We start from the raw sequence: 22627 nt of genomic DNA, 5'->3' as shown, positions 1-22627 counted from the left end.
GGATGAGATGGTTGGGTGGGATCACTGACTCAGTGAACATGAGTTTGAGCAAACTCTGGAGACAGGAGAGAGTCCTCTGGAGAAGGACAGAGGAGCCTGGCATGCTGCAGTTCATGGGGTCTCAGAGAATTGGACACGACTCAGTGACTAAGCAACAGGGAAAGAGAGCAGCTGTCACTGTCCAGGTTGTTCTGGAACCTGCGAGAAGGATTGAGGCTAGGCAGTGTGAGAACAGGCCCTAGAGCTGTGCTGTTTGGCACAGTCGCCGATGGCCTCGTGTAGCTATTTTTAATTAATTAAAATGAAATATCGCAGATTTTATTTATTTTTCAGTCCCATTAGCCACATTTCTAGTGTGACTTGAGGTGCCGCACACACGAGGTTTTATGCCGACTGCATTCGACAGCAGATATGACTGTTTCCATCACCCCAGAAAGTCCTCTCCTGCTAGAGGGGGGCTTTTGGGAGCTTCTTTTCTGAATGTTTCTGGAAGAAAGGACTGGGCCCCGGCTCTGGAATGGTGTGGAGGCACAGGCCTTGGCCTCTATTGGGAAAGCCTGGGAGGGGAAAAAAGATGAGGGCTTCACCGTGTGGAGAGGCGGGGGCTCTGCGGCTGTTGCTATGGGCAACAGAGCTCTGTGGGGAGGGGCCTGAGACCCCTGGGGGTGAGGGAGGGTGGGGTGAGCTCCAGGGAAGGAGCAGAGCCCATGCTGAGGGTGGGATTGGCAGGTTGGGCCAACCCTCCGCTTTTCTTGGGTTTCTAGAGCTGCCTGCAGGAAGGAAACAAAAAACCAAGCCCAGCCCACCACCCAGAAGGGAAGCGTCTCTCTGCCTGTCCGCCCGTCCATCTCTGTTCTCGCCAGGTGTCTGTCCGACCCCCACCCACGCTCCTGTCCTCCCCTCCATACTTACCGGTGCCAGCACTGGCATGCAGGGAGGAGGGAAGCCGAGGGCGCAGGCAGGCCTCCCGAGGTGGCGTCACACGGCTCGGTGTCTATGGGAACCCAGGGCAAGAGCCGCCGAGGAGGGACGTGTCAGCTGGGCCCTGACCAGCTGGTGGGGTCCCGCCCACTGGAGGAGTCATTCCCTCCTCCGCCCCTCTCACACGCCCCTCGAGCCCTGCGGCTCTCGGCCCGTGCTGGCCGCTGGAGCCACAGAGGTGAGCAGGCCTACAGCCGTGACGGTCCCCAGGAAAGGCATGCGGAAAGGGAGGGCAGGGGGCTGCCCATGCGCCAGGGCTGAGGGAGGGCAGGGTGTGCGGAGGAGCGTGGGAGGCCCTCCCGCGGGAGCCGGCTGCCTGGGGGCGGCCTGATTCCTGGAGGGTGAGTGTCCAGTGTGGGTCCCAGGGAGCCTGATCTGGACGCTGACCAGCTGCATCTGGTCCAGACGCACCCACCCTCTCTGGGCGTCAGTTTCCCATTTTCTATCAAAGGGAGGCTAACTACTGTCCTGCCCACCTCTAATGGGAGAGGAGGGGCCTTGCTAAGTACAAGTGGGATAAAGATCAGGTCTTCATCTCATTGCTCAGGTTAATTGAATGCCCTGTCTGGGTGGGGCTCTCAGGGGGAGCGGGACAGGACTTTTCCTGGGACAGTAACTGTAGGTAGAGTTTGCTTGGGACAATGGACAAGCCTGCAGCCTCAGATCTAGCAGGCCTGTGTTCACATCCAGTTCTGCCAAAGCCCCGATGTGTGTCTTTCAGAGCATCCCTTCACCTCCAGGTCTCAGTTTCCTCATCTCTAAAATGGGGATGCTGAGACCTTTGCAGGAGTGCCAAGGACAAGTGGTATTAATAATACTTATTTCCAAGAAGTCCATGGGAAGCGCTGGAAAGACCCTCCCCCGGCAGCTCTGTGATGACTCCGTGTGTCGTCCTACTCAGCCTTGCTCCAAACGACTTGAGGCAGACTGTTGATATTAAGAAGTCCCTCCTCTTGCGCAGGAGTTAGCGTCTGAGAGCTCTGCGGTTCTGTTAGATCCCGGCCCTGCAGCCCACTCAGCAGAAGGGGGCCGGGGAGATGTGGCAGGGCCCGTGAAATCCGTCACCGAGCAATTGACTGACTCCGCTACTGTAGTGAAATTATCATATCAGTCAACAGCTCATCTCAAGCCTCTGACAACAGAGAGGGGGGGAATCGGGGGAGTAGGAAGCAGCTCCCGAGATGCGAGGAGGACGTGCCTCGCATAGGAGAGGAGACCCTGGCTTTAGATACTGATCAGAGTAATAATAACCACAAGCGCTCAGGGTGCCCCAGCTCGTTTCATCCTCACAGCTGCGCCTGGAGAAGCTGCTCTGTTTGCCTCGTTTTGCAGGTAAGGGATCTGAGGCCCCAGGAGGTTAAGCAGCTTCCTGGAAAGGGTCAAGGCCAAGGACAGAGGTCTGCCTGCCGCCAGAGCCGGATCTGAGCCACCAGGCGACTCTGCCCAGGAGCAGAACTCGGGAGACAGAGCTCCAGCTGTGCTTTCCGCACTCACTAGCTGTGTGACGTCAGGCATGCGCCTTAACCTCTCTGTATCCCAGCAAGGGGATAGTAAACAGTCCCTGCCTTGGGAACCGAGTGCCTTTCATTCAGTGCTTATTGAAAACCCACTCTTCCCTGACAGCTCAGCTGGTAAAGAATCCGCCTGCAATGCAGGAGACCCCGGTTCAATTCCCGGGTCGGGAGGATCCCCTGGAGAAGGGAAAGGCTACCCACCCCAGTATTCTTGGGCTTCCCTGGTGGCTCAGCTGGTAAAGAATCCACCTGCAATGCGGGAGACCTGGGTTCAATCTGTGGGTTGGGAAGATCCCCTGGAGAAGGGAAAGGCTCCCCACTCCAGTATCCTGGCCTGGAGAATCCCACGGACCGTACAGTCCACGGGGTCACAGAGTCGGACACGACTGAGCGACTTCCACTTTGGTGTGCCGGGGCCTGCGTCGAGGTGGACTGGGTAGGCTGGTGAGCCCGACACTGCTCACGTCTGCCCCCTCCCCATTCTGCGGGGATGCAGACGAACCAGATAGTGAAATGTGTCAGATGGCGGCTGTGCTCTGGAGAGAAATGGCGCGGCGGGGGTGGGGGTGGAAAGTCCCAGGGAGGCCGCGGTGATGTTAACCAGGGCGGCTGGGGAGGCCTCACTGAGCCAAGAGCCGCAGGAGGAGCACACGCGAGGCCGCAGAACGTTCTGGGTGGAGGGAGCACCACGTGCGAAGTGCAAGGGGGCCGCTGGGGGCAGGGAGGGGCACCTGGGAGGCGGGCAGGTCGTGGGGGGACCTTGCCTTTTCTTGGTGACGGGGAGTCGTGGGAGGGTTTTGAGTAAAGAACTGATGGCCTGTCTCTGGCTTTGTAACAGCCTCCTGGTTGCTAAATGGAGGAGAATGCGTAGAGGCGGAGGTGGACGTGTGGGGGCCAGGAGACCACCAGGAAGATGTTGCCGCAATCTAGGTGCAGGATGCTGGTAGCCCGGACCACAGTAGGTGTGCCTGAGGTCAGGGTGGATGGGTTCTGATGCTGGAGCATCCGATGAGCAGACACAGCCTCTAGACAAGCCCCTCATCGAGAGGCAGCTATGAGCTGGACCCTCTTGCAGCTGGGATTCTGTGCAGCTGCTGATCGGGGATCTTGGGCTGCTGGGAGACTGCTTCCCGCTGGGCACCCCAGCCTGTGGTCCTTCCCCATATACCCAAGGACACTCACCCCCTGGGCCCTCGCAGACCTGGGGGCTGAGACCCTCCCCTGCCCTGCAGTCAGCAGCACTCTCCCGCCCTGGTGGGCATGTCAAGGACACAGACCTCTGCCCTCTGCCCACAGCTCTGTCTCCCTTCACCTCCCTGGCTTTCTCTTGCCTGTGAGAGGCCCAGGGTGTGGATGGGGAGTGCGTTTCCCACCCCAGGAACCCAGGTAGCGTCCATCCTCAGACTTGTTCCCTCTGGTTGGCCTCGTTTCTGACTTGCTGATGGAGATGGGACTTCTGGCCAGGAGAGAGCAGCTCTGGGGCCTGGGGGAGCCTCTGGGCTCAGACAAGGAGCTTTGATCTCGATTAATAAAAAGAAGTGGCCCATCTCGAGTTTCCCCAGAAGCAGATCCTGAGATTAGGATTTTGATTCCAGTCGGGGACACTGAGGGGGCCGTGAGACAGGGACAGAAGTCAGAGTCAGGTGTGTTAGCTGAGCAAGTGACCCGTGCTGGGGAGCTTGGGAGACACGCAGGGCTTCAGAGTTGCCCTGGCCGCGGGGTGAGGATGCTGGCATTTATTCCCACCTCTCAGCAATAGTACCCTGGGTGGACGCTGCTCCCAGGGCTATTCATCCCGGCCCTCCAGCCTGCCTCACTGCTCAGCCAGAGAGAAGGTCCTGGGCTGAGCACCCCCCTTTCCCCCAGGAGCGTGCATACAGCCCAGTAGAGCTGGCTGTGACTTTTACAACTTTGAAATGGTTTCTTCCCCAGCAGAGGCAGGCTTTCAGGAAGATAATCTTGCTACGGACACAAAAATATCTAGTTAGGACCTCAGAGCTGGTTGTTTCTTCTGGGTTTCATCCACTCTGTCTCAGCTTAGGCTGCTATGACAAAAGGCCATCTCTGGGTAGCTGAAACAGTTCCTCTGTCCCGGAGCCTGGGAAGTCCCAGATCAAGGTGCTGGAGGATTCAGTGTCTGGGGAGAACTCTCTTCCTGGCTTGCAGGCTGCCTTCTGGCCGTATCATTACGTGATGGAGAGAGCAACTTCTGGTTTCTCTTCTTCTTACAAGGGCACTAATCCCATTGATGAGGGCCCCACCCTCAGGACCTGATAACCCCAAAGGCTCAAATACAGTACCATCACATTGGGGATCAGGGCCCACACTCAGCCCATAACACCTTCCCTTTCTTCCCTTGCAACACACACACACACACACACACACACACACACACACTATCTGGCAGGCATGGGGGCAGGCAGGGAGATGTAGACGCACCAAGGTTTATCGGGGATGAAAATTAACCTCGGGCTTATATCTCGGACACCTCCCCTTGCTACACAACCGGGCACCTTTGGGCTAGAATCACTGGGGATATAAGATTGTCCCTTTCCTCATTGAACACGCAGTCCAGCAAGCAGGATGCTGGTGCCAAAGAGATTTAATTGAGGGAGGCTTCCCAAAGGCAGTGAGGTGTCGTGCAGCAGATATGGACGTGGGAGTGATGCAGTCTGCATCTGAATCTTGGCCCTATCGTGTATTTATTATGTGGCCTTAGACAGGTGACAGTCTTCTGTGCTTCCGGGCCCTCAGCTGCATGAACGGGCCGATGGCGCCTCCCTTGCCGCTGGCCGTGGCGGCCTGGCAGTGTCAGGTGCTGGTATCACTATCACTTCTGTGTCTTCCAGTCATGCTGCCGCACCTGCAAGCGTGATGTCAGCGACTCTTCAGAACTGACCGGGGGCGGGGGGGTGAAGAAGGGAGGCTCAGAGGGTGCAGTAATGTGCGGTGCACGCAGCCCGGGGAGGGGGCGAGGATGGTGGGACTGAGGTCTGCCCTCCTGCGGCATCTGGTCCGGGGAAGGGCTAGGGATGGGGTAGGGGCCGGGTCTGGGCTCTGGCCTACACTCTCCTGGCCTGTTCCCAAAGCCTGGATTCAGCCCCGGAGACCTCAGTTGTCCCTCCCCGAGGCGAGAGCCGTGCCAGGCTCCTTTCTGCCGTGTCAGCGGGGAACCAGCCCTCCGGCCCCCCGCGTGCTTCCCGTGACACTGTGAAAGCCCAGCAGTTGTTTAGTCTAAGTTGCATCCGTGCTTTTGCAGCCCCGTGGGCCGTAGCCCTCCAGGCTCCTCCGTTCATGGGATTCTCCAGGCAAGAATCCTGGAGTGGGCTGCCGTTTCCTTCTCCGGGGGGGTCTTCGCAGAACAAGGATTGAACCCGTGTCTCCTGCATTGGCAGGTGGGTTCGTCAGCACTGAGCCAGCAGTGTAGTCACACATATAAGCGAGGGGCCTGCCCTCCTGCGCCCCCGGGGCTCTCAGAACCTCCGGCGCCTGCTTTCTTTAGGCCGCTCCGCGTGTGCGTGCATGCTCATGAGGGCGGGGTTCACACAAGGTCAGCTTCCGCCACAGAACATGAGGACGCAAACGGCACCCACCCCCCAGTCTGATGGGTGAGACAGAGCCCGCCCAGCAAGCTCCCAGCCTGACGGGGAGGGGATCCTTGTTCGTGGGGAGCGCCCAGTCTGATGGGGGGCTCATAGCCCCTCTCACCTAGCCCTATGCAGCAGCTGCTAGTTCAATGGAGAGACATGGGCCTGCCCTAGGGATCCCCAGATCTGATGGGGGACTCCCAGCCCAGGCCCGGGGTCCTGCCATTTTGACGGGGAAGATCCAATTTCTCCCCAGGAGGAGACCCTAGTCTGAAGCGGGCATCCATTCCCACCCTTGGAGGATGCTCCGGTCGGATGGTGCAGACGCCCAGCCTGAAGTGGGAGCTGATCCCTTGCCCTTGGTGAGCTCCCCGCCTCTGAAGGGGGAGGCAGGACCCTCAACAGTGAAGAAATCTGATGACAAGACCCACAACAGAAACTTTTCCACAACACAGACCTAATTACAGCACTGCTGACCTGCTCTCAACTCCTCATTTACACTTTCCTGGGGAAACGGCAAATAGCAAGAATGTGTAAATTGAGAAAGATTAATATCATTACCTGAGCTATTTCTTGTCATCTTTTCATATCAACAAAAATCACAAACCTTTCCTGGGGAGAAGCCTGGCCATGATGGACTGTCTCGCCGAGGCAGGCAGCTGGCTTCTTCTCTGCAGGAAGCGGAGTCTTGCAGACGCCCCGTTCTGGAAGCCAGCCCTGACAGATGGCTCAGCTGTGTGGTGGAGAGGGCGCTGGGCCTTGAGTCCGCAGATGTGGACTCGCGTTTGGTCTCTGTCACCACTCCGCGTGTGACTCGGAGGTCCCCACCTCTGTGAGCTCAAGTCCTGCCCAGTACGAATCTAGAGGCGCTGATCACAAGTCCAGACATCGTGTTCAGTGCGTTATAACCTTGATGGCAAGGAATCGGTGCAACCCCTCCCCTCTCAAGGACCTTCTGTTATTATCCCCACTTTACAGATGAGAAAACTGAGGCTCAGAGAGGTGCCGTCACTTGCCCAGTGTCAGACAGCACAGGAGAAGATCCTACGGCTGTGACTTTAGTACTTGCTTTGTCATTCAGCCGCTCAGTAGTGTCGGACTCTGCGACCACGCGGACTGCGGCACGCCAGGCTCCCCTGTCTTCACTGTCTGCCAGCGCTTGCTCAAACTCATGTCTATCGAGTCGGCGATGCCGTCCAACCATCTCACCCTCTGTCGTCCCCTTCTCCTCCCGCCTTCAGTCTTTCCCAGCATCAGGAAAGGAGTTGGATCCTCACATCAGGTGGCCAAAGTACTGGAGTTTCAGCTTCAGCGTCAGTCCTTCCAATGAACACCCAGGACTGATCTCCTTTAGGATGGGCTGGTTGGATCTCCTTGCAGTCCAAGGGGCTCTCAAGAGTCTCCCCAGCACCACAGCTGGAAAGCCTTGGTACCCACAGGCTGCCACCCCAGCCCCGCCCTCTCCCTGTGCCCCCGGAGGACAGAGGGCTGAGCACAGGGGCCCAGGTGGCAGTGCGGCCGCAGGACGCTCGCGGGCCTTTCGCTTCAGTTTCCTCTTCTAGAACGTGGGGCTAGGAAGAGCACTGACTACATCAGCTGATTTGAGGATACCGAGTTAACTCACGCAAAGCACTCTGAGCAGCCCCTGGCCCAGGGTTGGCTGGGTCGTTATTCTCTCGCGCAGAGGCCTTGCCAGGCACCTGTATCTGAGATGCTCCTCTTTACAGCGTTAAGCGCCCAGGCACGCCATGGGCCCTTTGTGCCTCTCTTGGAGACGCAGAGCTCAGAGGACCCAGCTGTGTGCGCAGAAGGTTCTGTTGGTCTCCTGTCTTAGTTCACATGGACCCTGGTACTCGCACCAAACGTTTTGGGAGAACACTGTAAGAGCAAAGTGTGGTGAACTCCGTACTGACAGACATCCCATTGTGAGCCACTTAAGGGGTCCAGAAAGCAGTTTGGGGCTGCAAGGAGATGAAACCAGTCCATCCTAAAGGAAAGCAACCCTGAATATTCACTGGAAGGACTGATGCTGAAGCTCCAATACTGTAGCCACCTGATGCAAAAAGCTGACTCATTGGAACAGACCCCGATGCTGGGAAAGACTGAGGGCAGGAGGAGAAGAGGGCAGCAGAGGATGAGATGGTTGGATGGCATCACCAACTGAATGGACATGAATTTGAGCAAGCTCCAGGAGATGGTGAAGGACAGGGAAGCCTGGCATGTTGCAATCCATGGGATTGCAAAGAGTCAGACATGACTGAGTGACTGAGTAACAAGTCTGCAGAAAACATATCTGTGTCTAAGCAAGCAGTTCCCAGGAGCTGGCGTTGTTCGGGGCTGGGCACCAGGCTGTGGGCGGGGCTCCAGAGCAGATACAGTCCCTGACTTCCCAGAGCTGAGCCCCCAGCCTCATGGACAATACAGGTGTGAAATGAGAAGGTCTCTGGAGGCCAGCATGTAGGGAAGAGGATGCTCCATACCCATGAGACGCCCGCCCAGCAGGAAGGCCTCAGTTTCTCCTGTTGCGAGATGGTGATAACGGTTCCTTTTCCCCGGCTGCTGCCAGGAGTGAAGGAGCCGTTGTGGAAAGTGCTCAGCACAGGGCCTGCTCACTCAGTGGCAGCTTTTCTCTCTTTCTTTATTTTTGGCTGCACTGTGAGGTGTGCCGGATCTTAGTTCCCTGATAACCAGGGATCAACCTGTGCCCCCTGCATCGGGAGCCTGGAGATTTAACCACTGGACTGCTAGGGAAGTCGTGGCGGTCCCTCTTTTTAATAGAATGATATTAACAATGGGCCTGGTCAGTAGTGAGCATGTAGGTATGTGGGTAGGGAGATGGGACTGGGGGGCATCCCCTTCCGGTGGGGGGAGATCTTGGGAGCCAGCTGCAGGGGAACTGGGCATTACTGTGAAGCTGGATGCTGTTGGTAAGCCCAGGGCTGGGGGCTTCTGGTTCTAAGTGTCGGGGGGTGGTCCTTGGCCCAGGGTGATCAGGGATCCCTCAGCTCCATTCCAGAAGGCCTCCAGGGTTCTTTGAGCCTGAACCTAACTGACTGACAGACATGATCTTTTCTCCCTGTTATTTCTGCTAAATTAGGTGACCAGGCCTTTTTCTCTGGCAAATCCAGGGACACAGAATTGCATGCTATTTTGCATAAATCAGGGACTCATTTGCATCAATTTGCATATTCATCTGGATATGAGGTTCAAGAGGCGCAAACTCAATGTGCGTGAAATGAAATAAGTATGTCGAGTTCAACCTCTTTGAGTTGACCTGAACCCCACAGGCAGGGATGGAGGAGCTCAGAGGGGCCAGGGCTCCCTCGGGTCTGTCAGATCAAGGAAGAGCCCTGGGGCCAGCTCTTTGCAAGGATGCTCAGGACTGAGGCGGGGAGGAGGGCTTTGAGCACAAAGCTTCTCTGAGCCCAGAGAAGCTGACTCAACTGTGGTGAAGCTGCAGGGCAGGGGGCCTTGGGACGCAGCTTGGGCCTGGGGACGCAGCGCGGGCCTTGGACAGGTTGTAGCCCTGCTAATAGGGCTTCCTTGCTGAGCGCCTACTTTGTGCCAGGCACTGTATTAGCTACTCTATAGGAGTCCCCGTTCTCATTACAGCTGAATGAGTTCAGTTATTATCAACCCCATTTTAGAGATGAGGAGACTGAGGCGCAGAGAGTGGAAGGGACCTGTTCAAGGCTGCAGGTCCTGGAGACCCTGGACTCTAACACAGGCCAGTTTAGTTCCAGAACCTTTCTTTTCTGATGAGGGAGAATGAGAAACCCGACCACTGGCAGCTCAGAGTGCCCCTTGGAGCCCCCAAGCATCTCTTTCCCAGGGCTAGACCCTCTCCTCTCCTTTCCCCGTGTTTCACTGGACTGCTTTGCGGGGAAAGAACTGTAGGAGCACCTGTGCCTTCAGCACGCTTGGTTTCCATGGCAACAAGGGCACGACAGCCTCCATCCCCCATGGGGAGGGAGTGGCTGGGTAGCTCCCTTGAGGGAAGGCATTAGGCCTGGCACCGAGCAGGGCCTCTGTGAGTACTTCTGGAGCTAATTCAAGCTGAGTGGACACAGGGGGCATGCCTGCCACCGCTGTTTGCCCAGCCCTCCAGGAATGGGTTACCCTCCGGGGATGGGTTCCCCTCGGGGGACGGGTTACCCTCCGGGGATGTGACAGGGTCCAGCCCCAGCAGGATCCAGGGGTTCCCTCAGGATGGACGGAGTTGGCAAGAGAGAGAGAGAGATGGGGAGACCAAGCTTAGGTGGAGCAGGTCTGTAACTTTATTTTTTAAAAGAGCTTTTATACCTTGGGCTGTACATAGAGGGGAATGGAAGACGCAGAGTCATGCAGGGTCAGCAGTCTGACCCTTATCGAAACCAGGCTTTCTTTCTGCATACCTTTCCATATACAAAGGTCTTATGTGATCTACATCCTCTTCTGGCCTGGAGGCCTGCTAACATTTTATGACCCTTTTTTCTGATAAAGGTTTGTCAACCAGAAAACTTATTTTCTCTAAAAGTGTTTTTTCTAAAGTCTGGCGCCACTCTCAGAAAGTACTAAATAAAGTTACATTCCTATGGGGCAAAAGTGCAGTGGGTTATAACAAAGAAAAAACTTACTAAATCAAAGGTCTAATGTTGCTAACACCAAGGCTACTACTTATTTTCCCTACATACCAACTATATTAACTAATATACTCCCAGGCACACAATGGGTAAGGAATATGGAAACTTGGCAGCAAGCATTGGCTCGACAATGAAATCCCTCACCAGCACTATTCTAATACTTTTTACTCCTCGAAGGGCTCTGTGCCTGTTAAGACTTTAGAATGTTCACGTCCCCTGCCTTTCATGGTTGGGAGGTTGTGAACAATCACGTGCGTTAGTTGTAAGAGTATGGATAGACCTGCCACGCAAGTTAGAATGCTAACAGAGGATTTGAATGGAAACATTCCTTTCATGCCCAGGAGACTTATCAGCTAGAGCCCTAAGGTGATTTTCTCCAGAGAAAGGTGGTCAGGGATAGCCCCCTGGTAATGCCAGAAGAGTTGGCGGAAGGCAAAATATAGTAAACAGTAGACAGATTTTGGTAACTGGGTAGATGCTCTAGCAGGTCCAGGGAGTCCCTCGAGTCCTGATCCGCCTTGCCTGTCAGGTCTCTCCTCATGACCTTGTCATGGGTGGGATCTCGTGTGCTGGCTCCCGGCAGGGATGGGTTACCCTTGGGGTATGGGTTACCCTCCCGGAATGGGTTCCCCGCCTGGGGATGGGTTACCCTCTGGGGATGGGTTACCCTCCGGGGCCTGGTTACCCTCAGGGGTATGGGTTACCCTCTGGGGATGGGTTCCCCTCTGGAGAAGGGTTCACCTCAGGGGACAGGTTCCCCTCCTGGGATGGGTTCCCCTCTGGGGACAGGTTCCCCTCAGGGGATGGGTTACCCTCGGGAGATGGGTTACCTTCTGAGGATGGGTTCCCTGTGGGGGATGGGTTCCCCTTGGCAGATGGGTTCCCCTCTGGGGACGGGTTACCCTCTGGGGACGGGTTACCCTCTGGGGACAGTTTCCCCTCAGGGGATGGGTTACCCTCGGGAGATGGGTTACCTTCTGGGGATGGGTTCCCCTACGGAGATGGGTTACCCTCTGGGGATGGGTTACCCTCTGGGGACAGGTTCCCCTCAGGGGATGGGTTACCCTCTGGGGACGGGTTCCCCTCGGAGGATGGGTTACCCTCTGGGGACGGGTTACCCTCTGGGGACAGGTTCCCCTCAGGGGATGGGTTACCCTCCAGGGATGGGTTCCCCTTCAGAGATGGGTTTAGGTGCTGAAGATTCTACACACTTCTCTTGTGGAGATGCTTCTTTACCTTTCTCTGAAATCTGAGTCTGTCTTTCTATTCGACAGTGGAGTACGATGGGTGTGACGCTATGCCGGTTCCGGGCCTGACAGCTTCTTCTTTCATGCTTTCGGGAGCCCTGAGCTCCCGTGTGGAAAGCCCAGCTCCCCTGATGGAGGGGTGGCTGGGAAGACCCGCAGAGTCAGAGAGGCCCTGAGGGGTCCTGCTGACGGACGCCACGCACACAGGTAACTGTCTTGCACCCGTTTGCCGGGTCAGGTCCCCAGATGACGACAGATCCAGGTGTTGTCGTGTCGAGCAGAAGACCCACGGAACTGAGCCCCATCAACCCACAGAATCACGGCAGATCATCACAGAAGATGTTGTTCTAAGATGTTAAACGTTGGGGCAGTTTGTGTTACGTAACCACATGCCTCCTCCCCTTCTGGTAATAAAGCATCCTTGGGGGATGCCCTTTCACCTGCTCACCCGGGAGGTGGTACCAATCCTATTAACACCTTGTTCCTTCAGTCCCAGGAAGAGTTGGGACCCAGGCCTAGTCTAGATAATATTAAACCACATGGCAATAGTGATTGTCTCGTAGATGGCATGTGACCCTAGATGAACCAATCAGGGTCCTTCCTGGGGCTGATATTAGATGAACCAATCAGGGCCCTTCCTGGGGCTGATATTAGATGAACCAATCAGGGCCCTTCCTGGGGCTGATATGCTTATGGTGGGTGAGAGAAGCTGTATCTTCTGCATTTGCTGAGCTGGGGTGAGGTGACCCCAGAAGCTGTCTGGGGCCCCGTTCCCCACCTGCCTCCGCATGCCAGCTGGACGTGGGTGGATCCCAGCGGTGGTCTGAGAGGAACGCAAAGCTGGTGCAGTGACATCGCCGGGCCGGCTCTCTCCCTGGACTTTGTAGTTGGATGAGTTACGTGTTCTTTCTCTCTTAGACTGGTTTGAGGAGGTTTCCGTCACTTGAACCGATGGGACGCATCACACCGGCTCTATTTCTTGGCTTTAAATGGCTTGCGCCGTGTTGTTCTGTCTCAGAGGCTCCATCCTCACGGGAAAGGAAAGAAAAGGTGAGCCTGTTGTGTCCAGGGCTCTGGTGCTGGGCGCTCTGCTCTGTTCTGGCGCTGAGCACTTGCCGCTGCCTGCAGGGGAGGTGGCCCCTGGGCGTTTGGCAGGGTGGGGGCAGGTCACAGGCCGAGTGGCAGACCCCCCCACCCTTGGCATCGTGTGGCAGCTCTGCTCGGGTACAGAGCAAGGCAGAGACCAGGCGGGCAGGAGGGGGCAGGTGAGGGAGTCCCATTAATTCTTCCAGCCTTAAATCAATTTAATGGGAGCCTCCGATGACTCTGATTTCATTTTTCATTTTCACCATTACAATTATCAGCTGATAATACCGGCAGCTCAAGCTTGAAATGGGACAGCAGACTAGAGGCTGTCAGAAAGGGAACAGGACCAGATCACACCAATTATCTAATATTTTGCTAATTAGACACTCAATGCGTCTCTCTCATTTACAACAAGGGGGAAAAAAAGACCTCACGCTATCATTGTTATTCTTTGCTGATCAGCAGTTATCACATACCCTAGCTTGGGGATTTTACATCCCAAAGAGAACCTCCTTTTCCCAGTTCCTTCATCCCCACAAAACTGCATCCTGTGACATTGGGGAGCTCCTGAAGCCTACCTTTAGTCCTTCTTGTTGCTCTGGGGAGACAGTGCAGGTGGTCCTGGTGTGCTCAGCCCCCGGGGGGTGACGCAGTGTCGGACGCAAGATGCACGGTGAGAGGCTTCAGGCATCTCCAGACCTCAGAGCAGGGGTTCAGGGGAGCGCCCGTGGGAGGAGTTGGACTGGAACGTTGTTCAGTCCGTCTAGTCAAGGCTACGGTCTCTCCAGTGGTCATGTGTAGATGTGAGAGCTGGACGATAAAGAAGGCAGAGCACCAAAGAATTTTTGCTTCTGAACTGTGGTGCTGGTGAAGACTCTTGAGAGTCCCTTGGACTGCAAGGAGATCAAACCAGTCTATCCTAAAGGAAATCCACCCTGAATATTTACTGGAAGGACTGATGCTGAAGCTGAAGCTCCAGTACTTTGGCCACCTGATGGAAAGAGTTGACTCCTCAGAAAAGACCCTGATGCTGGGAAAGAGTGAAGGCAGGAGGAGAAGAGGGCATAAGAGGATGAGACAGTTGGATGGCATCACCGACTCGATGGACAGGAACTTGGGCAGACTTCGGGAGATGGTGATGGACCGGGAGGCCTGGCGTGCTGCAGTCCATGGGGTTGTGAAGAGTCGGACTTGACTTGGCAACGGAACAACAGCAACCAATTGTTCAGAGTCAGAAACCCTCCTTCCCCTTTACAGATGGGGAAGGGGCACAGAGAGGGGTGTGACCCAGCTAAGGAGCCACAGAAGGTTCCAGCAGAGCTGTGCCTGGGCCCTGGCTCTCCTGAGCCCAGTCCTCTAGGCTTTCCACTCACTGCATATGGCCAGTGTGAACGCAAGACTGTCAGAGTCTCCTGTGCAGCTGACAGTTGGTGAGAAGGAAAACATGGTCAGTGAGTGTGTTCGTGATAGCCTACCCGCACATCTACATGGCCACCCCTCTTTAGCACAGAGGGTGGCGGGAAAACCTTAGATTTAAGGTCAGAAAAACTGGATTTAAATCCTGCATCTACCACTGACCAGCTGTGTGATGTTGACCAGATTCTTCAACCTTTCGAATCCCGAAGGGAGCAGAAAGCCCAGAATGAGAGAGGTCTCTTGAAAATCAGGAGTCTACTGTTTATCCAGCAGGACCATTTTCCAAATGGACACACAGAGTCAGGGACAGGGCTTCACTGTTTCATTTCAGTAATAATAGTATCTGCTACTCTGTACTAAGGACTCACTGTGTACTCTAAAGGAAAGGAAAGTGAAGTCGCTGTCGGGTCCGACTCTTTGTGACCCCGTGGACTGTGGCCCACCAGGCTCCTCTGTTCATGGGATTTTCCAGGCAAGAGTACTGGAGTGGGTTGCCGTTTCCTTCTTCAGGGGATCTTCCTGACCCAGGGATCAAACCCAGGTCTCCTGCACTGCAGGCAGACGCTTTACCCTCTCAGCCACCAGGGAAGCAGTTCACTCAGTCATGTCTGACTCTTTGTGACCCCATGGACTATACAGTCCATGGAACTCTCCAGGCCAGAATACTGGAGTGGGTAGCCATTCCCTTCTTCAGAGGATCTTCCCGACCCAGGGATTGAACCCAGCTCTCCCACATTGTAGGCGGATTCTTTACCAGCTGAGCCACAAGGGGAGCCCGAGAATCCTGCAGTGGGGGGCCTTTCCCTTCTCCAGGGGGTCTCCTGACCCAGAGATTGAACTGGGGTCTCCTGCACCGCAGGTGGCTCTCAGGGACGTGCCTGTCCTCTAGGCGCTTGTCAAATACTTTGTGTGCATCTCGTTTAACCGGGGCTGGCAAGTGGGATTGCCACGTCTCTTTTACAGTGGGGAAGACCGAGGCTCTCAGCGGTCAGGTGACTTGACTCCTGTGGCACAGGACAGAGCAGGGCTTATTTCCCAAGCCTATTAGGACAAGAATGTTTCGCCAGGTCCTTCAGCCTGAGGATGAAATGCATGGTGGTGAGGGGCGGGGTGGGGGCCACCGAGGAGGGGGCAGCAGGCCCTGGACCACAAGCCCTTGGACCTGTGCCTCGACCCTGATCCTTGAGCTCAGGGCAGCGGCTCTCAGAAACACAGTCGGCTCTGCTCTGCTGAACTCATTGTCTTTATCAAATTAATATATGCGAACCAGTGTGACCACCTAATTAAGACATTTCCCAGGGACCTGTGCTGGCTGCTTAATGGTGTGCAGGCAGCTGGCCTCATGTTCAGAGAGTCCTGGGGTGTCAGGGCCTGACCCGATGGCGGTGGGGCTCCCACTCCGCCACGGTCCGGGGCTGGGAGGCACCAGCTCCGTGGTGGCCGCCACTCCTGGCGGGACTCCGGGGCTTCTCGGGAAGTGGGTGAGCTGTGTTCTGCAGGGCCTGAGTCCCTCAGAGCTAATTGGTAAGTGATGAGGAGAGACTTTCTTTTGTGCCCATAATGGCTCAGCCCTGCAGCAGAATGCCCCCAGTTTGGTTAATGAACTTCTTTTCTGTTTGGAAATGAGATTTCTAAGATGGGAAAGAAGGGCAGGCAAGGGAGGCCGCGGCAGTGTTCTAGGCGAGTGAGGATCCCGCTCGCAGCGGGGAGGTGAGGTGGCTGAGGCAAGTGCTGGTCCTTAGGAGGTGTGATGGATGGATGGGGTGGGGAGGGAGTCAGGGATGGCATCCTTGTTTCAGGTTTGGGCAAGTGGGCAGAGAACGGTCAGTCCTGCCAACACGTTCATTCATTCACCCATCCATTCACTGATTTATCCAGCACCCACCCGCACGCACACACAGTGCTCACCTGTCTGCCGAGTCCTGGGAGCTAGGTCCTCGGAATAACCCTACTGACCAAAGTAGACTGAGCGTGTCTGTCCCCACAGAGGGGGCCACGTGGGACTCAGTCTTAACCTCGAGAGCCATTTAGACTCGCAAAACCTGCAGTCTTGGGTTCACTGAATCTAAAGTCAGACTCTTCACTACAATCCCTTTATGTGAGTGCTGACTTCACGTAACATCTCAGTCCTTGCAACGACCCTGAGAGGTGAGTTCTAGCGTTGGTAGCCCCATTTTACAGATGGTGCCAGTGAGGCTTAGAGTGCTTCATAAGACAGCTGCTAAATGGCTGAAGCCAGAATGGACCGAGGCCTCCCCTCCTCTGCTGCGTCATCTTACACGTTGTGGTACCTGCCGACGGGCCTGTCTGAGCATCCCAGAGCATTCCCCTTGCTCCTCGGGGCCCTCTGTGGTGTGTCCTGAACGAGACAGCCTCCCTGGGCTCCATGCTCTTTCTTGTCCTGAACCCCAGCCCCCAGGACCCTCCACCCCAGCTCAGCCCCACCCTCCTCACCCCCGCTCGGCCCCACCCTCCTCACCCCTGCCTCTGTCCCCACCCTCCTCACCCCTGCTCGGCGCCCCCCTCCTCACCCCTGCCTCTGTCCCCACCCCCCTCACCCCTGCCTCTGTCCCCACCCTCCTCACCCCTGCTCGGCCCCACCCTCCTCACCCCTGCCTCTGTCCCCACCCTCCTCACCCCTGCTCGGCCCCACCCTCCTCACCCCTGCTCGGCCCCACCCTTCTCACCCCTGCCTCTGTCCCCACCCCCCTCACCCCTGCCTCTGTCCCCACCCTCCTCACCCCTGCTCGGCCCCACCCTCCTCACCCCTGCCTCTGTCCCCACCCTCCTCACCCCTGCTCGGCCCCACCCTCCTCACCCCTGCTCGGCCCCACCCTTCTCACCCCTGCCTCTGTCCCCACCCTCCTCACCCCTGCTCGGCGCCCCCCTCCTCACCCCTGCTCGGCCCCCCCCCTCACCCCTGCCTCTGTCCCCAGGTGACTGGCTGCTTCTCTTCCTGTCTCAGCCAGGCTCTGGAGCAGGCACCCCCAGCCCCTACTCTTTGCCTTCCCTGTTACTCCCAACCCCCTGGGTCTGCCTACGGTGACTGCAGAGCCCTCTTAGATCACAGGAAGGAAGGAGTGATGATGAGAAAGCAGCGGTAATCGCTAGTGCTGCTGGGGGCTTGCTCCGTGCCAGGCCCTGCCTCATCTGACTTTCCCAACATTGTTAATCCCCACGGGTAGATGCTGTCGCCACTTCCATCCCGCAGACCAGATGTTAATCCCCACGGGTAGATGCTGTCGCTACTTCATCCCACAGACCAGAAACGAGGCCCAGGGGCGCACAGCTAGTAAGCGGCCGAGCTGGGATTTGAACCCGGGCCTGTGGCTCGGCAGCCCACACGCTTAACCAGTGCTGTGTGGAGACAGGAAGCCCAAGCGAGGCTGCAGAAGATGAGTCTGATCTGCAAACAGCTGCCTGGTTTTCAGTGAGGGGAGGCAAGGGAAGAGTCTGGAGGCCTGCTGACGGAGCGTGTGAGCGTGTGCTGACTCTGTGTGACCCCCATGGACCAGGCTCCTCTGTCCGTGGGGTTCTGCAGGCAAGAATACTGGAGTGGGTTGCCGTGCCCTCCTCCAGGGGGTCTTCCCGACCCAGGGATCGAACTCGTGTCTCTTGTGTCTCCGGCACTGGCCGTTGGGCTCTTTACCACTAGCACCACCTGGGAAGCCTCTCCTTGGCTGTGGTTCTGTCTAAATGTGGGCCTGCGCCCATCTGACCATTTCAGACCCGATGGTCACAAACAAACAGACAGCAGCAAGCGTCAGTCACGGCCACTTTGCCCCTTCCCGCTGTCCCAGAATGAACGCTGCCGAAAGCTGCCTCCTCCGCGCTCAGCGCCAGCCCTGCCCCCAGCCGTGATGTCAGCGTGGCTGCCCCTGGGATCCCCGTCTGGTTTGCCTTTAAATTTTACAACCTTGTTTATGTAACTCCAGGCGCGTGCATTAAAGACCGCATGCTCCAGTGAACATCCGTGGCTGAGATGGCTCAGCGTGGGCAAGGGCGGGGTAGTGTGTGGATGGCGTCGGGGGTCTGCTGCCTCCTGGAATCCCTCCCCTGGCTGACCCGCTAAATCTTTCTCTTGGGCATCACTTGGTTCAACCATTCCCCTGCTCCGACCATGCAGCTGGGGTCTGGGCACTGTGTTAAGAGTCGGGGTAGGGACTTCCCTGGTGGTCTCTATGCTTCCAATCCAGGGGCACGGGTTTGATCCCTGGGCTGCCCAGGTTTCACTAGTGGTAAAGAATTCAATCTCTGGGTCGGGAAGATTCCCCTGGAAGAGGAAATGGCAACCCACTGCAGTATTCTTGCCTGGGAAATCCCATGGACAGAGGAGCCTGGCGGGCTACAGTCCACGGTGTTGCAGAGTCGGACACGACTGCAGTGACAGCAGCTCCAGGTAACTAAGAGCCCACACGGTGTGGTGAGGATTTAGGTGTAAGGAAGGAAGAGGCAGGCTAGGATGGGGATGGCAGGGGGCCCACCAAGCCGATGTGTGTTTTCAGGCAAAGCCTCTTGGAGAGCCGTCTCGACCTGACCCCGTTGCAGGGCAGGGGGCTCTGGGGTCCGAGATACATGTTTGAGTTGGTCTTGGCTGGCAACCTGTCAGTCACCAGCCAAGGGTTAGCCTCCGGCGCGCAGAGTCCCGGGCAGCTCCGTGCCTGCAGACCTGGATGAAGCAGCCCATTCTCTGAGGGAGAGCGGTGGGCACAGGCCTGGGGTCAGGGTCAGCGAGCAGGCTCGCGAAGGGGCTCCAGGCGGTCTGCGGGAGCGCCCGACAGCCTTCACGACGGTGTGGGCGAGCTCACGAGCGGGGGCAAAGGACAGCCCAGCCAACGAGGCGATACTGGGCGGCACTGTGGCCGCTGACGGAAGCCGCTCACGCCTGTGAGTGCTCGCACCCCATGCAGCCTGTCTCCTGACCCCTGACGGTCCTCCGGGGCGGGCGCTGTTACCATTATCCTCCTTTCACAGGGGAGGCCATGGAGCGCAGAGAGGCTGTGCCCCTTGCCCGGAGGCACACAGCTGGCCAGGGCGGAGGCAGAGCTTGGGCCCCAGAGCCTGCACTTAAAAATGAAAGTGGTTCTGGGCTTCAGGGAAGCCCCTGCGAAGAGCCATTAGCGCAGCTGGTAGAAGGTCAGGGAAGTCTTCCTGGAGGAAGGCCTTTGTGCTGCCAGCTTCCTGGCCCCGTTTTTCCCGTTGGTTGGCCGTTCAGCAGTTATTTGCTTGCTGCAGCAAGCCTCAGAGGGCCCCAGAGGGCAGGACCGGGAGGAATGATCCCCAGGGAAAGGATGCTTCTGACCCTGGGAAGACGAGGGGCAAAGGGGCGGGAAGGGTGTCTCTGGAGCCTCACCCAAGGAGGGGAGGGAGTCGCAGGCCTGCATGGGGACCGGGCTGGGGTGGAGGCTGCGCTGCTTCTCCATGGGGAGAAAGCCCAGGTCACCGAGCCCACCTGGAGTGCGGGAGGCGGCCTCGGGACAGCCCTGGCGTGTGGCTTTACCACCTTCCGTTTCAGAGGAGACCGAGGCTCAGAGGGGCTGCCGGGCACGGGGCAGGGAGGAGCAGAAAGCGAGGCGGCGTCCAGAGGTGCTGGGGGCTGCAGAGTGCGTCCCCGCTGACCGGAGGTGCTTGTAAACTGTTGCCTCTGCCTCCGTCAGACTCGGAGGACAGCCTCTGGCCTCCGTGTGTCCTCAACACCTAAGAAGCTCCGGCCCCTCTTGGAGGCACTGAAGTCCTGCAGGGAGGCGCCTGCCGCCTCCTTTTGGCCGTGGAAGCAGAGTCTGGGGTCACCCATGAAGGACCGGGGATGGGGACACGGCCGGCTTCTAACACCTCCGCGGCCTCCGGCAGTTGGTGACCCTGCTGTGGTCCTCTGAGAGCCTCAGTGTGCCCATCTGCACACTGGGTGTCCTAAGCCTTTCAGGCCGTGTAGGGGCCTTGTAGGGGGCCGTGTAGGGGTCAGGGCTTCCTATCTCAGGCCCGAGAGACAGACGTGGGAGCCGAACACCCATCAGTTTGGTGCAGGCAGCCCTGGGCAGGGCCTGTGACGGGGAGGGAAGCGGGCCCTCCGCCTGCCCGTGTCTCTTGGTCCTGACCCTAGGGGGAGGCTCCTGGCACTGGGAAGAGCTGGGGCTGCCAGTCTACCGCCTCCCGAGCCCAACTTCAGACCTCTGGTGAGCCACTGAGCCTCCCTCCCCGAGCCTGGGCTTCTCCAGAGTTCAGGCTCCGTCGCCAGGGCTGTTGCGATCCTTAATTCCTGTGTCTGGGGGGGAGGGAGTCTCCCTGACCTCCCACTTCTGTTTCCTTTCTGGAACTTTCCAAGTCCTTCCAGGCCTTGTCAGGCTGCCAGCCATTGCCCTCTCCATGCATTCTGTCTGCATAAGGGTAGGGGTTCTGAATGAGCTGCCTTGAGGGCCAGCAGTGAGTGCCCAGGAACAAGGTGCTCACCCCCGAGCCCTCCCCACGAGTCCTCTGGGCCCTTCGCTCTCCCCTAGCCCCATCGTTTTTCTTACACTGCAGCAACCGTCTAGGGTTATATATATATATGGATATATATATAAATATATGGATACATATGAATATATATATGAATATATATGGATATATAAATCTGTAATAACAGTGCAGCAATACTAATGAATGTTAACACTTGCCTCTAAGCCCAGTTCAGTCTACTCTGGGCTGCCTTCATCTCTTCCCCATCAGGGTGAGTCCCAGGCTCACTGAAGCCTCTCAGCATCACGAAAACCAACTCCGAGACTCGCGCCGGGAACACGGCCCTGGTGGTGCGCAGATCTGAGCTCAAATGCTGGTTTCGCTGTGGCCCCGGGCCCCCACCTCCCGCCTATGCCTGCCCCATCACCATGGGAGCCCACAGATTCCTCCCCTGCCAAAGCAGGGAATGTTGACGGCCTCCTGGAGAGTGTGACCCGTAGACACAGCAGGCCTTAGGGCTCGCTTGTGCCTTGAGGACGGGCTCGGGCACACGGCCCTCTTCACCACCCTTGGCGGAGTGCAGATGGGAGTCCTGGCCCCTGCCAGCAGGGAACTTGCCACCAGGTTCAAGTAGGTGAAATGTGACACGCAATAAACCATTCAGTGATGATTTGGGTTGTTACAGTAGACGCCCAAAGCCACACGAAGAAGCCCCGCTGCTCAGGAGCTCGCTGTCAAGCCTGGGAGACAGGCATCAACAGTAATAACCATTTCTGAAACAACAACGCTGTCAGCAAACTACGACCATTTGCTGAGCTGGGCTGAGAACTGTGAAGCGCTTGCACGGGTTTTATCATACTTCTCACGGAAGCCCGTGGAGTCTCCCCAGTGAGGTGCAGCCACCTGCTTTCGGGGCCGCACAGCAGCCTCTGCTCGTGGGCTCCGTCCACAGGCCGCGGGCTCCCGAGCGCCCTCTGTATGTCACACCAGCCAGTGACTCTGCGCTGTCGCTTGAGCTGCCAAGGAAAACCTAACTCAAACTCGCTTAAATAATAAAGGGAGTTCAGGGCAGGACTGCTTCAGGCAAGGACCGGCCCAGCTCCCAGACATCCTTTAGTGCGCACAGGACTGCCGAGCGCTTTCCCTGTCTTCATTCCTCGGCTCTGCTTCCTCAGTGTCGCGTCATTTTCAGCAAGTCTGCCCCTCCCGCCCCTGGGATGGTCACCAGCCGATTCCCCCTTCGCATCTGTGAGTAAACAAGGGTCCAAGTCACTCAACAGTTGAGTCCAGGTCCCAGAATTTGGCCTGTGGTTAGCTAGACGTGGGGTACGTGCCCATTCCTGTACCAGTCACTGCGGCCAGCCAAGCCCTCCTATGGGCAAACCACAAGGCCAGGAAACTTAGGGCAATTACAGGAAGAAGGAAGAGGACAGTAAACTGTGAATAAACATCCATATGTCTGACCAGAAAGGTATCGCACCCATTTAATGGGCCAGGAAACTGAGGCTCAGAGCTGCCATGCCCCTGGATGGTGCTCTCTGATGGGGGAGGGAGCCTTTCCAGGAGAGGAGAGCCGACTCGCCACTGTGGGTGTCTTACACAGAAAACTCTGCGACACACCCGCGCTTAACAAGGGTTTTGTTTTCCTAACACTTCCCACTCTCCTAAAACCCACAGTCGCACCTCACTGTAGCAAATGAAGAATGCAAATAGAAACAGCCAGACTCTCATTTTTTGGC

Source organism: Ovis canadensis, chromosome 2, assembly GCF_042477335.2.
Source record: "Ovis canadensis isolate MfBH-ARS-UI-01 breed Bighorn chromosome 2, ARS-UI_OviCan_v2, whole genome shotgun sequence".
NCBI classification, from domain to species: domain Eukaryota; kingdom Metazoa; phylum Chordata; class Mammalia; order Artiodactyla; family Bovidae; genus Ovis; species Ovis canadensis.
The sequence above is the reverse complement of the archived record's forward strand: the minus strand, read 5'-3'. Positions refer to the sequence as shown.